The 14,558-nt window shown below is 40.7% G+C and overlaps 1 protein-coding gene and 1 pseudogene across 14 annotated transcripts in view; one reads left to right on the top strand and one right to left on the bottom strand.

Annotated features, from left to right (window-relative positions):
- STAG2 (STAG2 cohesin complex component) overlaps positions 1-14,558 on the top strand; it is a 152,297-nt gene that overhangs the window by 37,643 nt on the left and 100,096 nt on the right. The gene's annotated exons all lie outside the window — the stretch shown is intronic.
- LOC120361831 (transcription elongation factor SPT4-A-like) lies at positions 12,993-13,316 on the bottom strand (annotated as a pseudogene).

Genomic DNA, 14,558 nt, shown 5'->3' with positions numbered 1-14,558 from the left:
ACTTGAAAGGATAAATTCATTGAGGGCTGTAGTAGAGAGAGTTTCATGGAACAAATATTATTACTATTTTTTTCTTGGAGACAGGGTTTCCCTCTGTCTCCTAGGCTGGAGTGCAGTGGTGCAATCTTGGCTCACTCAACGTCTGCCTCCTGAACTTAAGCGATCCTCCAACATCAGCCTCCTGAGTAGCTGGGACCACAGGCACATCCCACCATGCCCAGCTAATTTTTGTATTTTTTTGTAGAGATGGGATCTCACCATGTTGCCCAGGCTGGTCTCAAATTCCTGAGCTCAAGAGATCTGCCCGCCTTGGCCTCCAAAAGTTCTGAGGTTACAGGCATGAGCTACTGTGCCTGTCCTAGGGTTTTAAGAATGATTCTGCGTTGAGTACAAGGGGGTAGTTATGGTTACAGGCTGGAGAAGCAAAGCTGGGAATGAGTACTCTCTGTGGAATAATGAGACAAGCATTGTGATTGAAGCTGTAGGTTCAATTTTATTAACAGAAAAAGCAGGTCTTTGGCCTTTGCAGGATCTTGCTGGGATTGCTGATATTAAATGTAAGTACCTAAAGAGGTTACCTTGTATTTTTCTTAAACTCACAAGTTAAGAATATACTCTTTTTACCAGATATATTTTTCTGGTTGGGTGAACTTTTGTCTTGAGTTATTTAGACTAAAAACTCGGTGGCTCCTATTGTTACTGTAGAAGATAGAAAATGAACAGAGGAGCCGGTCACAGTGGCTCACACCTGTAATCCCAGTCTTTTGGGAGGCTGAGTCTAGGAGTTCAAGACTAGCTTGGGCAACATGGAAAGACCTTGTCTCTACAAAAAAGCAATTTAAAAAAATTGCATCTAGGCCAGGCGTGGTGGCTCATGCCTATAATCCCAGCACTTTGGGAGGCTGAGGTGAGTGGATCACGAGGTCAAGAGATCGAGACCATCCTGGTCAACATGATGAAACCCCGTCTCTACTAAAAATACAAAAATTAGCTGGGCATGGTGGCGCGCGCCTGTAGTCCCGCTACTCGGGAGGCTGAGGCAGGAGAATTGCTTGAACTCAGGAGGTGGAGGTTGCGGTGAGCCGAGATCGCGCCATTGCACTCCAGCCTGGGTAACAAGAGCGAAACTCTTTCTCCAAAAAAAAAAAAAATAATTGCATCTAAAAAAAATAAATGGAGGAAGATCCTGGGTGATGAGTTGAAATCTATAGCGAATGAACTTCCTGGAGATTTTCAATCTTGGTTAGTTTAAATTTGGGCAATACCATCAGGAAAGGTACATTTCATTTCTTGTGGAAAGAATAGCAGTGTGGTGGTCACTGGTGGCTTAGTCTCTGGAAAGCTTCTTAAGGACTTTCTGGGGAAATGCATCATTGAGCTGTGGGTTCCTGGCATTTGAGTGAATAATGTTCAGATGATTAAGTGGCCCAAGGCAGGAAGGGGGGAACATGTTTACTTCTCTTCCCAAGCTACTCATACCTTCTGTTTCTCTAAAACTGGGTAATCCTATATATACCAGGTTGTTGATTCCATGACTTACAGTAGCTTTTCTTAAAGTGGAGTATGGATTCACCTATATTAGGGAATTTGTGAATAAATCTTGAAACCTGTATACAGATCTACTGAATGAGTCCTTGTGTGTGGGACCTGTGACCCTGCATTTAAACAAGCATTTTATATGATTTTTATGCCTATTGGAATTTAAGAGAATTGCTCTCATAGGTGGAATTTTCCATAATTAATTTATTAAGCAACTACCTAGAACTATTACTCCTCTTTAGGAAGTAAATGCTGTCTTAGTCCATTTGTGTTGCTGTAACAGAACACCTGAGGCTGGGTAATTTATAAACAAAAGAGGTTTTAGCTCAGGGTTCTACAGTCTGGAAAATAAGAGAAGCATTGCGCCATGTCTACTTGGCTCCTGGTGATGGTTACTTGCTAGGTCAAAACATGGTAGATGAGGTCGAAGGGGAAGTGGATGCATTCAAAGAAGGGGATGTCTTGGCTTTATAACAAAAGCCCACTCTCTTGGGAATGAATCCATTCCCATGAGAACTAATCCAGTCTCACCAGAGTGAGAACTCGGACTTCACTCATTACCAAAAGAATGGCAATAAGCCATTGATGAGGGATCCGCCCCCATGACCCAGACACCTCTCTGTAGGCCCTATCTCAACACAGCCACATTGGGGATCAAATTTCAACATGAGTTTTGGTGGGGACAGACAAACCATATCTAGCCCATAGCAAATGCCTATTGCTTTATAATAAGATTGATAGCAAAATATAGCTGTTGGGGATTTCCTGCTGCTCAAGATTTTGCTAAAGATCATTTTGTATACACAATTGTAAGGAAATACTATTTTTATTGCATGTATTGAATGAAGAGTAAGATATTTCAGGGGTTTCTATGTGATAGTTTTAGGTAATTCCTTAAGTACAAAGGAAGGAAATTAAGACCTCATGTTTGAAATTGAGTGATTCACAATACTTTAAGATTGTAGTCTTATTTTTTTCTGTAGAGCTATTATGTGAATTATCCTAGTAAGACAACTATGTATTTGTGAGACAAATATGTAGAAGATGAGTTCAAGCCCAGGTTTTTGCCTCTTAGCTGTGTGACCTTGGGAAAAGCTTTTTTATTTTTATTTTATTATTATTTTTTTAAAGACGAGGTTTCACCGTGTTGGTCAGGCTGGTCTTGAACTCCGGACCTCAGGTGATCCGCCCACCTTGGCCTCCAAAGTGCTTGGATTACAGGCATGAGCCACCATGCCCAGCCGGGAAAAGCTTTTAACTTTAAAAAAAAAAGTCAGCGTTGATTAGTATTTAGGGGAAGTTGATTTGCTGTGGAAGCTATTTTATGCTATTACTTGCATAAGTATTTTGGTAACACTTCTGGTATTACCATGGTAGTATGGTAAATATTTTATTTATATCTAGATAGTATTTTGTTTATGTTGTTGTTTCCGTATTATACGAGAGGAAAAAAGCTTTTTTCCTCTCGTATAATACGGAAACAACAACATAAACAAAATACCTCTGCAATCTCCTATTTTTAGCACACTTGGAGACAAAATGTGTAGATCACAAAAAGTGTGTAAAGGGACAGGTAGGTAGTGCATCAAAGAAGTGTGGAGAATAGTGAGCTAGCCCAGAGATGGTAGGTCTCAGAAAGCTTGAGTGCAAAATACAATAATATCCTTTTTATGTGACAGTGGGAGCAGGTAAAGAGATGAGCGGGCTATAAAATAAAGCCTTTATGGAAAAGGTTTAGTCAGACTGGGAGATATGGTAGGGCTTTTGCACAAAGAATCCATTTTAGCAGGAAATTGTCTCTGTGGAAGCAGTGGAGAGAAATTTTGCCTTAAGAAGCCTGAAAGGCTGTTTATCCTAACATATAAAGAGCTCTTTGGAGTCAGTAAGAAAAAAAATCATTAGCTTGTTAAGAAAATGCAAACAGCATTTATGAAAAAGAATATGGCTGGGTGTGGTGGCTCACACCTGTAATCTCAGCACTTTGGGAGACCAAAGGTCATGAGGTCAGGAGTTTGAGACCAGCCTGGCCGATATGTTGAAAACCCCTCTCTACTAAAAAATACAAAAAATTAGCTGGGCATGGTGGCATGCATCTGTAATCCCTGCTATTCAGGAGGCTGCGGTAGAATCACTTGAACCTGGGAGGCGGAGGTTGCAGTGAGCCAAGATTGAGCCACTGCACTACAGCGTGGGCGACAGAATGAGACTCCGTCTCAAAAAAAAAATAAAAAAAAAAAGATAATATGAATGGAGCTTAAATGAGAAAAACAGAGAAGTGCTTATTAAAATAATAGGTATCCCTTCTTAGTCAGACCTGTTTGGTTCTTGATTTCCTTAGCAGGAGTTCAGATAGTGATTAGTACTGCGTTACCCAAATCTGTTTGGTTGATGTTTTGAGTAACAAAGGATTTATTGAAAATGTATGCTTGGTTCCTGAGATTGTGAAGTAGAATTTTGTGTAGGGAGATTCACCTATATCCTGAATATCACCGTTCAATTAGCAGATTGCCAAAAATCTCTGTTTTGACAGTACTGTTGGTGACTGTTTAGAAACTGACAGATCCATACAGATGTTGCTGGTGGAGGTATAATTCTATATAACCCTCGTTTATGGAGGGTAATTTTGATATCTGTTAAAATTACAAATGCATATGGCCTTTGGCCAATGCCTTCAATCATGTTTCAGTCAGTATGAGGGATTACTTATGTGTTAATTGGTTAAAACAATCACAGCAACAGAGAATTAAGTATTATTCACATAGCTGAAACAGATAGCTTTGTTCCAGTGTAGATGTTGATGAAATAAATCAGAAGAAAGCATTTGAGTGTTGGCAGGGGAACACTGATGGGCACAAATTTAAAAAAAAATTAAAATATTTATATACAGTCTAATTTACACTTTTTAGCATATAGTTCTGGGAGTTTTGACAAATGTATACATTTGTCTAACTGTCGCTACAATTAAGTTTTAGATCAGTTCCAGTACCCCCATGTCCATATCCCTCCAATCCCTCCAATATTCCTTGGTAGTCCTTTCCTCCCAACCATAGCCCCTGGCAACCACTGATTTCTTTCTCATATATATGTTTTTTGCTCTTTCCAGACTGTCATGTACATGGAATCATATAGTAAGTAGCCAGTTGAGTCTGGCTTCTTTGACTTAGCATAATGCATTTGAGATTTATCCAGGGTGTTGTGTTTAGCAGAAATTTGTTCCTTTTTATTACTGAGTAGTATTCCATTGTATAACATAATTTGCTTATCTATTTACCACCAGTTGAAGGACATTTGGGTTGTTTCCACTTTTGGTGACTACAAATAAAGCTGCCTAGAAGTTTTTATAGTTTTAGGATTTTACATTTGAGTCTAACATCCATTTTGAGTTAATTTTTGCATATGGTACAAGGTATGGAAAGAATTAACTTTTTTTCACATATGGATATCGAGTCATTCCAGCACCATTTGTTGAAAAGACTATCTTTCTTCATTGAATTGCCTTGGCACCTTTGTCAAAAATCAAATGACCATATGTGTGTAGGTCTATTTCAGGACTTTCTATCCTATTTTGTTGATCTTTCTTGATCACCATTCACACACTATCTTACCGTTGCTTTATTGAAAGCTTTGTGTGACATCAAGAGAGTCCTCCAACTTTGTTCTTTTTCAAAATGGTTTTGGTTACTCTAACTCCTTTGCCTTTTCACCTAAGAATCAGCTTCCTGATTTTGGAAAAACAAAAAACAAAAAATCAGATTTTTTTTTTTCGACAGATTTCTAAAAATTGTGGTAGCATATATGTAACAAAATTTCCTATTTTTACTTTTGAAGTGCACAGTTTAGTGGCATTAAGTACATTCACATTGTTTTGCAGCTATCACTACCATCTATTTCTAGCAACTTCAACAATTTTTCCAAACTGGAACTCTGGACCCATAAACACCCAGCACCTGGCAACCACCATTCTACTTTGTCTCTTTGAATCTGATACCTTTAGGTACTTCATTCTGTATTTGTAGAATAATAGAATATTTGTCCTTTTGTCACTGGGTTTTATTTCACTTAGCCCGATGTCTTTAAGGTTCATCCTTGGTCACCCAGGCTGCAGTGGAGTGGTATGATCTCGGCTCACTGCAACCTCTGCCTCCTGGGTTCAAGTGGTCCTCCTGCCTTAGCCTCCTGAGTAGCTGGTGTTACACGCGCCCGCCACCATACCCCGCTAATTTTTGTGTTTTTAGTAGAGACGGGGTTTCACCATGTTGGCCAGGCTGGTCTCAAACTCCTAACCTCAGGTGAGCCGCCCACCTTGGCCTCTTAAAGTGCTGGGATTATAAGCGGTAGCCACCGTGCCTGACTCCTTGTTTAATATGTTGGAGTTTATAATCTGTCATATGTGTATTTCACATTTTGTTTGTCCATTCATCTGTTGATAGATAACTTGGGTTGCTTCCACCTTGGCTGTTGTGAATAATGTTGCTGTGAACATGGGTGTATAAATATCTTTTTTGAGTCCTTGCTTTGAATTCTTTAGGGTATATACCCAGAATTGCAATTGCTAGATCATATGGTAATACTGTGTTTGTTTATTTTTTATTTATTGTTTTTTTGGGACAGAGTCTCACCTGTCATCCAGGCTGGAGTGCAGTGGTGCCATCTCCACTCACTGCAACTGCTGCTTCCTTGGTTCAAGAGATTCTGCTCACCACCATGCCCGGCTAATTTTTTTTTTTAAGTAGAGATGGAGTTTTGCCGTGTTGGCCAGGTTGGTCTTGAACTCCTGACCTCAAGTGATCTGCCTGCCTTAGCCTCTCAAAGTGCTGGGATTACAAGTGGGAGCCACCATGCCCCGCCGTGTGTGTGTGTGTGTGTGTAAGGAACAGTTACACTGTTTTCCACAGATATATCCCCACAGTTTGTTTCTCCATTTCCTCACCAACTTTATTTATTTAACTAATGGTCTTTTTAATGGGTGTGAAGTCAAATCTTAATGTGGTTTGATTTGCACTTCCCTACTAATTAGTGACCTGAGTCTCTTTCATGTGCTTTGGATAGATTTTTAAGTATAGTTTTAAATATTCTTATAAAAGTCATATATGTCCATTGTAAAAAGAAACTGAAGATAACTAAAAATAAAGCAAAACCAGGCTGGACATAGTGGCTCATGCTTGTAATCCAAGTGCTTTGGGAGGCCAAGGTGGGAGGATCATGAGACCAGCCTGGGCAACATTGTGAGACTCCCACCTTTACAGAAAATGAAAAAAAAAATTAGCTAGGCATGGTGGTGCACACCTGTAGTCCCAGTTATTCAGGAGGCTGAGGTAGGAGGACCACTTGAGCCCAGGAGTTTGAGGTGACAGTGCACTCTAGCCTGGGTGACAGTGAGACTCTGTCTCTCAAACCATAAAGAAAACAAAACCATTCTATTTTATCTTGCAGATATTTTTCTATATGCATATATATGTACCGTTAAAAAAAGAAGCATCCATTCAGAGTAGAGGAGGCAGGAAAAGTGACATTATTATTATTCTATACATGTACTTTTGTGTCTGTCTTGTCTTTTTCTTCCCTCCTTTTCTTTCTTCTTTTTTTACTTAGCTCCACTATTTCATGCCAATAAAATTTTATTTTAATGCCTGGTCCATATTCAGATTTCTCCAAGTATTCATAAACATCTATCGTAGCTGGTTTATCTAAACCATACATGCATTGAATTTGGTTTCTCTCTCCCTCCCTCCTCTTCCCCTTCCCCTTCCCCTTTCTCTCTGTCTTTCCCTCTAAGACAGAGTTGATCTCTGTCACCCAGTCTGGAGTGCAGTGACATAATCATAGCTCACTGCAATCTCCCAGCTTGTGGGCTCAAGCGATTCTCTGGCCCCAGCCTCCCAAGCAGCTGGGACTACGGGTGTGTGCCACCATGTATGCCTAATTTTGTTGTTGTTGTTGTATGAGACAGTCTTGCTCTGTTGCTCAGGGTGGAGTGCAGTGGTGCTGTCTTGGCTCACTGCATCAACCTCCGCCTCCTGGGCTGAAGTGATCCTCCCACCTCAGCCTCCTGAGTAGCTGGGACTAGAGAGATGCATGTCACCATGCCCAGCCAAGTTTTGTATGTTTTGTATAGCTGGGGTTTCTGCATGTTGCCCCGACTGGTCTTGAATTCTTGGCCTCAAGCCACCCACTTTGGCCTCCCAAAGTGTTAAGATTATAGCCATGAGCCACCCTGCCTGGCCATAGTTTTTTATTATTACTATTTTTTTGTATCGACAGGGTCTTACTATGTTGCCCTGGCTGGTCTTGAACTCCTGGTCTCAAGTGATCCTCCCATGTGAATCTGCTCTCTTAAGCCTCAACTGTAATAACCTAGCACAGCTCATCCTCCTTTTATATCATCTACAGTCATGTGCTGAATAATGATGTTTTGGTCAGTGATGGACCATATACTGCATGATGGTCCCATAATATTATAATGGAGCTAAAAGTTCCTTTCGCCTAGTCATGCCATAGCCTTTATAATGTTTTAGTGCAGTGCATTTCTCATGTGTTTGTGGGGATGCTGGTATAAATTAACCTGCCCTGCTAGTTGTATAAAAGTATAGCATATACAGTTATTTACAGTACATAATACTTGGTCATAACTATGTTACTGGTTTATATATTTGCTATACTATTTATCATTATTTTAGAATGAACTCTTACAAAAATTGTGACTGGGCATGGTGGCTGATGCCTATAATCCCAACATTTTGGGAGGCTGAGATGGCAGGGTCAGTTGAGCCCAGGAGCTTGAGATCATCCTGGGCAACATAGTGAGATGCTGTCTTTACAAAAAAAATACACAGAAAAATTAACCAGACATGTTAGTGCATACCTGTAGTCCGAGCTACTTGAGAGGCTGAGGTGAGAGGATTGCTTGAGCCAAGGAGTTCAAGGTTGCAGTGAGCAATTATCATACCACTGCAATCCACTGTAGGTAAGAGTGAGACCCTGTCTCAAGAAAAAAAAAAAAGTCAACTGTAAAACAGTCTTAGGTCTTTCAGTGTGTATTCCAGAAAAAGGTACTGTTATCATGACAGATGAGAGCTCTACATGTTACTGTCCCTGAAGACCTTCCAGTAGGACAAGATATGGAAGTGGAAGACAGTTATATTGATGATCCTGACCCTATGTAGGCCTAGGCTAATGTGTATTTGTGTCTTGGCGTTTAACAAAAAAGTTTAAAAAGCAAAACAAATAAAAAATTTAAAAATAGAAAAAAGCTTATAGAATAAGGATATAAAGAAAAATTTTTTTTACAGCTGTGCAATGTGTTTTAAGCTAAGTGTTATAATTTGGAGTCAAAAAGTTTAAGTTTTATAAAGTAAAAAAGTTACAGTAAGTGAAGATTAATTAATTTTTTTTTTTTTGAGACGGCGTTTCGCTCTTGTTACCCAGGCTGAAGTGCAATGGCGCGATCTCGGCTCACCGCAACCTCCGCCTCCTGGGTTCAGGCAATTCTCCTGCCTCAGCCTCCTGAGTAGCTGGGATCACAGGCATGCGCCACCATGCCCAGCTCATTTTTTTGTATCTTTAGTAGAGACGGTGTTTCACCATGTTGACCAGGCTGGTCTCGATCTCTTGACCTCGTGATCCACCCGCCTCGGCCTCCCAAAGTGCTGGGATTACAGGCTTGAGCCACCGCGCCCGGCTAAGATTAATTTATTATTGAAGAAGGAAAAATTATTTTTGTGAGACAGAGTCTCATTCTGTCACCCAGGCTGGAGTGCAGTCATGCATTCTCAGCTCACTCTAACATCTGACTCCCAGGTTCAATCCATTCTCCTGCCTCAGCCTCCTGAGTAGCTGGGACTGCAGGCGCGTGCCACCATGCCTGGCTAATTTTTTGTATTTTTGGTAGAGACGGAGTTTTACTGTGTTAGCCAGAATGGTCTCGATCACTTGACCTTGTGATCTACCCGCCTTGGTCTCCCAAAGTGCTGAGATTACAGGCATGAGCCACCATGCCTGGCCAAAAATATTTTAAAAAATAAATTCAGTGTCTCCTAAATGTACAGTGTTTATGAAGTGTGCAGTAGTGTCTGGTAATGTCCTAGACCTTCACTTTCACTCATCACTCACTCACTGACTCACACAGAGCAACTTTCAGTACTACGAGCTCCATTTGTGGTGAGTACCCTATACAAGCATATCATTTTTATCTTTTCTACAGTATTTTTACTGTACTTTTTAAGATTTATATATGATTAGATACACAAATACCATTGTGTTAGTTGCCTACAGTATTTAGTACAGTAACATGCTGTATAGGTTTGTAGCCTAGGACCAATAAGCTATACCATGTAGCTTAGGTGTATAATAAGTAGGCTATACCATCTAGGTTTGTGTAAGTATACTGTATGATATTTGCACAATGATGAATTGCCCAATGATGGATTTCTCAGAACTTAACCCCATTGTTAAGTGACATGTGACTGTATATTGAGGTATAATTTACATATAGTAAACGTCACCCATGAGGTATGCTCCCTTGTAACCACCCACCACAATCAAGATAAAGAACATCTCTGCTGAGTTGTGGTTGCTCACACCTGTAATCTCAGCACTTTGGGAAGCTGAGGCAGGAGGATCTTTTGAAGGTACGAGTTTGAGTCAGGCCTAGGCAACAACGCAAGACCCTGTCTCTACACACACACACACCCACACACACACACACACACCCACACACACACACCCACACCCACAAAAATATTAGCTGAGCATGGTGGCATGCAGTTACTGAGGAGGGACAGTGGCTTTAACTTATGAATTTGAGTGAACTGTGATCTGTGATCATGCCACTGCATTGTAGTCTGGGTGGCAGAGGGAGACCCTGTCTCATAAAAAAACGAAACCAAAAAAACCCATCTTCATTACCCTCAAGTTTTTTCTTGCCTCCTTTCTGTCAAGGTAGGTTAGTTCGCATTTTTAATAATTTAGAATTTAATATAAGTAAAATCATACAGTAGTAGGTACACTAAAGTCTTCATATAATCCCAACTCTGGGAGGCAAAGGCGAGAGCATTGCTTGCACTCAGGAGTTACTGGTTGGAATACATCTTAGGTGATTTTGTATATTTGATGTTGTATCTTACCTGTAGATACGTTAGTGATGATAAAGTTAATTCCTGGCTCAGGATGATAACTATCCAGTTCTCTTACTGTACTGCTAGGTTTTCACCTTGTAAGTAGAAAATCATCTGTGTGATGTTACGTGGAAACTAAAAGATGGCCAGTTCTGCAACAGCCATACACATGATCACCTGATTTATTTATTTATTTATTATTTTTGTTTTTTTTTGGGACAAAGCGTTTCACTCTTGTTGCCTAGGCCAGAGTGCAATGGTGCAGTCTGAGCTCCCTGCAACCTCTGCCTCCCAGGTTCAAGCAGTTCTTCTGCCTCAGCCTCCTGAGTAGCTGGGATTACAGGTATCCACCACCACATTGGGCAAAATTTTTTTTTCTTTTTTATTTTTAGTAGAGCTTGTGTTTTACCATGTTGGCCAGGCTGGTCTTGAGCTCCTGACCTCAGGTGATCTGCCTGCCTCAGCCTCCCAAAGTGTTGGGATTACAGGTGTGAGCCACGGCGCCCGGCCTCACCTGATATTTTTAATAACAGTTCCTAATCTTGTTTGTATCACTGATTTCATTGTGACTTATGGAATAATTTCCAAAATCACTCCTTCTGTATTCACTGGCTTCTTTAAAATACTGTAGTTTTCTTTCATTAACTGAGATTGCTTGTTACTTGTAATATAATTCTTTTTTTTTTTAATCGAGACTGAGTTTTGTTCTTGCCATCAAGGCTGGAATGCAATGGCGCCATCTCAGCTCACTGCAACCTCCACCTCCTGGGTTCAAGCGATTCTCCTGCCTCAGCCTCCTGAGTAGCTGGGATTACAGGCCCATGCCACCATGCCCAGCATTTTTTTTTTTTTTTTTTTTTTTTTTTTTTGGTATTTTTAGTAGAGATGAGGTTTTACCTTGTTGGCCAGGCTGGTGTCAAACTGTTGCCCTCAGGTGATCCACCAACCTGGCCTCCCAAAGTGCTGGGATTACAGGCGTGAGCCATGGTGCCCAACCCGAAATATAATTCTTAAGGAAAAGGTAGAGTAAATACTTAATTTTTTCCTTTAGTTACCAATTTCCAAATTAAGGTGTGAATTTAGTAACTATAATGATAACATGGATTTGTCCTTTTATCTCTTTTTTTGAAGTTTATTACAGGTTTTTATTGGTTAGTATATTTTAATGTACTATAGTTAAGTGTATTTGTTTTTTATGTAATTCAAAAATGAGTTTATATTGATATTCCTGATTAAACATTTTTTTGCTTTAACTTTTTTTTATTATGGTAAAGTATCCATGACATATCCATTTGAACCTTTTTTTTTTTTTTTTTTTTTGAGACGAAGTTTCACTCTTGTTACCCAGGCTGGAGTGCAATGGCGCGATCTCGGCTCACCGCAACCTCTGCCTCCTGGGTTCAAGCAATTCTCCTGCCTCACCCTCCCAAGTAGCAGGGACTACAGGTGTATTCCACCATGCCCAGTTAATTTTTGTATTTTTAGTAGAGATGGGGTTTCACCATGTTGACCAGGATGGTCTCCATCTCCTGACCTCGTGATCCACCCACCTCAGCCTCCCAAAGTGCTGGGATTATAGGCGTGAGTCACCACGCCCAGCCTCATTTGAACCTTTTTTTTTTTTTTTTTTTTTTTTTTTTGAGGCAGAGTTTCGCTCTTGTTGCCCGGGCTGGAGTGCAATGGCGCGATCTCGGCTCACCGCAACCTCCGCCTCCTGGGTTCAGGCATTTCTGCTGCCTCAGCCTCCTGAGTAGCTGGGATTACAGGCACGCGCCACCATGCTCAGCTAGTTTTTTGTATTTTTAGTAGAGACGGGGTTTCACCATTTTGACCAGGCTGGTCTCGATCTCTTGACCTCGTGATCCACCCGCCTCGGCCTCCCAAAGTGCTGGGATTACAGGCTTGAGCCACCGTGCCCGACCGAACCATTTTTAAGTGTACAGTTCAGAAGCATTAAGTGCTTTCACATTTGTTGTGCAGCAATCACCACCATCCATCTCTGGAAGTTCTTCCATTTTTTAAAACTTTCTAGAGGTTTGTATTTATTGGCATTCAACCTAGAGTCTTTCTCACTGGCAAGGTACAGCCCTGGGTAGGAGTATCAGCATCCTGCTCTCTCCTCAGTTCTGTTAATCCACCAACCCATATCCCTCCTAACCCCACTCATAGTCCAAAGAAGATAAAAAGTTCAGGGACATGATGTACTACTCTCTCAGCAGTCTGCTGAGTCTCAGAGTTGGAAGGTGGGAAGTATTTGAAGTTCTGCCCATTTAGTTCCAGGACAAAAAATAGGCAGAGGCAGGAGGTAGAAGGCAAAAATCCTGACACCCCTGCGTCTTCTTAGGTCTTTATGGCTGCATCTCTGGATTTATAGACCACTTCTCTACTTTTCAGCTCCCACAGGATTCCTTGGGGCAGGCAACCGGTGACTGACACCGCCTACATACCTGGCTTAGTTACTGACTTGCTGCCACTTGGAGACCTAGGTGTCCTCTCGACTCATCACCACAATTATGCCATCAAAGGAAGAGTTGGTGTAGTCATATACCCTCTCTCATTTACCCTTAATCTGTAGATATACATCACAGTTTTCGGAACCATCATATTCAAATTGATCTGTAGTCTTGACCAGCAATACAGGAAACAAGCCCACAGATGCCTCATGTCATAGGTACCATCTCCAGGGTAGTCTTCTTCCAGAACCTTTTCATCTCTCCCAGCTGAAAGTCTGTACTCATTTAGCACTAATTTCCCATTTTCCCTAGCCCAACCACCATTCTACTTTTCTTTGAATTTGACTCCTAGGTACCTCACATATATATATATATTCCTATTTAGCAGAATTATAGCCTATTTATCCTTTTGTGACTGGCTTATTTCACTTAGTGCTGTCTTCCAGGCTCATCCATATTGTAGCTTGTGTCATAATTTCCTTCCTTTTTAAGGCTGAATAATTTTCCATTGTGTGTATTTCCCATATTTTGTTCATCCATTCATTCATTCATTCATTGATGGATACTTGAGTTACTTCTGTCTTTTGGCAGTTGTGAATAATGCTGTACTTGAGTTGCTTCTACCTTTTGGCAGTTGTGAATAATGCTGTTATGAGCATGAGTATATGAACATCTGTTTTGAGTCCTTGTTTCTTTTTTTTTTTTTTTGGATGGAGTTTCACTCTTGTCAACCAGGCTAGAGTGCAGTGGTGCAATCTTGGCTCACCACAACCTCCGCCTCATGGGTTCAAGCGAGTCTCCTGCCTCAGCTTCCTGAGTAGCTGGGTTTCCAGGCATGTGCCACCATGCCTGGCTAATTGTGTATTTTTAGTAGAGATGGATGGGGTTTCCCCATGTTGGTGAGGCTGGTTTTGAACTTCCAGCATCAGGTGATCTGCTCACCTTGGCCTCCCAAAGTGCTGGGATTACAGGCGTGGGCCACCACACTCAGCTAAGTCTTTGTTTCACTTTTGTGCATGCTATTAAAAATGTTAAAGTTCTTTGCTTTCTGCATTTTTTTTTCTCTTTTGTCCTCTGTTTTACTCCATTCTTAAAGTTTTATCTTGGTATAATAATTAATGGAATGTTGCAGAATCAGGAACAAAGTCCCATGTGTTCTTCACTCAGTTTCCCCCAATGGTAACATTTTCATAATTATAGTACAATATCAAGACCGGGAAATTGACATTGGATAGTCCTTATATAGGTGTCCCTTGATATCTGTGGGGAATTGGTTCGAGGACCCTCGATGATATCAAAATCCATGGACGCTCAAGTTTATTAGATAAAATGGCATAGTATTTTCACGTAACCTACACACATCCTCTCGTATACTTTAAATCATCTCTCGATGACTTATAACACCTAATATAATATAAATATTTATATTGTATTGATTTTATTTGTATTACTT

This window comes from Saimiri boliviensis, chromosome X (genome assembly GCF_048565385.1).
Source record: "Saimiri boliviensis isolate mSaiBol1 chromosome X, mSaiBol1.pri, whole genome shotgun sequence".
NCBI lineage: Eukaryota > Metazoa > Chordata > Mammalia > Primates > Cebidae > Saimiri > Saimiri boliviensis.
This window is presented reverse-complemented; position numbering and strand designations above follow the sequence as displayed.